Consider the following 2,492-nt stretch of genomic DNA (forward strand, 5'->3'; position numbering starts at 1 on the left):
ATCACGTAAGAATATTACGCAAACACCTACCTACGGTCTCTGAGACCGTTGTCGCCAGTATTATGCTCACTTAATTCAAAGTAATACACATCCAAACCTGTCGACCACATGGCGGCCATTTATTGGCCCCAGGAAAAGGTACAAGGTCACTAGAAGTTTGTGCGACGCGATTGCATCGAATTATTATCATTCTTAAATCTGCTAAGGTCTGAGAGACCGCACGTAGGTGTGGTTAAGGGTTAATTTTGTTTTATGAAAGTTCCAAAAAATATGGTTTCAGAGAAAATCATGACTTGTGAAATAAAACATCAAATGAAACAAGCGGGAAATAATAATTATGCGGAAAGGCAGAGAACCGTATTTTCTTTTAACACATAATTATTATTAGAACCAAAAGGGCGAAGCTAGAGTGCATGATTTGTGAGTCGCGTATTTTCGGTCACGTAATTTTGTTTCACACAATAAATGTAGCTATGATTAATTTTGAGTCGCCGTGTGGTTTGACTTTTGTTTAAATTCGAATGCAGCAAAATTGTACATACGATACACAAGTCATAAATTACGTACGCTCGTCTGGCTTCATCTAGAACACTCAAAGGCTTCCTGTCCACGGAGCGGAGCGAGACAGTAGAGCGGTGAGCAAGATAAAAATCCAAATCCACCAATAGAATTGGATAAAATCTCCTCTCCTCATCGGTGGACAGGGAGTGGTACTATACTTAGCTCAAAAATTCATAAAACCAGAAAGCGGAGCTAGGATGCGGAGAGAGGAAGAGCGGGAAAGCGGGAGGGAGAAACAAGCATAGGTACTTATGGGTGGAATCGGGAAGCTCCGTGAATAGAATATTTTTTAACAAAAAAGTAAAACCGACTCCAAAAAAATAAAAAATAAATAACAAAAATGGAACCGACTACAAAACCCTAGACAATATTTTTCTAGGTACCGTCAGCCAAATAAGTGGTCTACCAATTTTTAAACAAGTTCCTATCAAATAAATATGTCGCTAAAGTCGAACATTCAAATTGACAGACACGTCTATTGGCATTATTGTTTTATGACATGCAAACGATTATCAGCTTTAGGTTGGTAGACCACATATTTGGCTGATGGTACCTACTAGCTCAAAGTCGGTGCACGAGGCAGCAGGAGTGGGACAATAATAGTCGTTTACCTCACCTACATACTATGGGTTTCAATCCCTCCTGCTGGGTCGTGCTGAGTCACCGACTTCGAGCTAGTACGTACTTACCTAGAAAAATATTTTCAAGGGTTTTGTAGTCGGTTCCATTTTTTTATTTTTTTGGAGTCGTTTTTACTTTTTTGCCAAAAAAATTTCTTTATTTCTCACTTTTTAGTGATTTGTAGACAAAGTACATCTCACAACGATTCCACTTAAGCCCAAACAAGATTTAGTTACGTTGTTTTATAACTGAGTTCCATTGCCTACCTTCTGGCTTCAGCATGAGACCAGTTCAAAAGAATCATTAACTTAAAGCTTTTTCTTAGTCGCTTATCTAGGTATATTAATCATGATCGTTTATAGATAAGCGAGTATTACTTAGCTGTGATGAGTTCCATTGGTCATCTACGATCTTCTTCATTAGGTCCGGGTTACCAAATGATACTTTCTGAATGTAAATGCTCATCTTAATGCTAAAAATGCCAAAGTCGCCATAGGTGTGCTTATAAAATTTGAGGTTTGTCCTCGATCTCCCTAGGATTCCATCATCAGATCTTGACTAACTATTAAGTAAATAGTATAAGTGTCAGCAGGGCTACTACGAAACTTGAAACTCGAAGTTCGTGTCGCACCGTCCCTCTCGCTCTCGTAATTAATAGTATAAGTGTCAGAGGGACCGCACGACACGAACTTCGAGTTTCGAGTTTCGTAGTAGCCCTGCAGAGGGACCGCATGACACGAACTTCGAGTTTCAAGTTTTGTAGTAGCTCTGCTGCAGCTCGGTAGAGCAAGGAACGAAATAAAACGTTTCCATTGGTTTATGACAAGTAAATACATTTCTCGCAACGCATTCTCACGTGGAAACGCAGTCTGCATCCGCGATAACAATAAAATAGTTTAGTGCCTATACTTTTCTTACACTGTGCCTATACCACGCGCCATATAAATCTGCCATATAAAAGTTCATTACTTAATACTCAGTTTTGACGCATTTTTGAGATACATTTTTTATGCGACGTCTTTACGTTACTCCCGGATTGTGTTCGAATCGCTTAACGGTATAACGCCTATTCAATTATTGGAATTATACTTTATAGTTTTTGTGGTACTAGTCGTGGCAATGAACTTTGTAAAATGACTGAATTTAACTTTTTATGCCTAACTAAGTTTGTGATTTGATTGGTTAAAATGGTAATCAAATTTCAATTTCAATTGATCTTTCGATGTATCGTGCGTGATGGTGAATAATAGTACATTTCAACATCACACTTGCTCGTAAAACAGTGTCAAACATGAAGGCTACCTTGATTG

The sequence above is a fragment of the Choristoneura fumiferana genome, chromosome 27, assembly GCF_025370935.1.
Source record: "Choristoneura fumiferana chromosome 27, NRCan_CFum_1, whole genome shotgun sequence".
NCBI lineage: Eukaryota > Metazoa > Arthropoda > Insecta > Lepidoptera > Tortricidae > Choristoneura > Choristoneura fumiferana.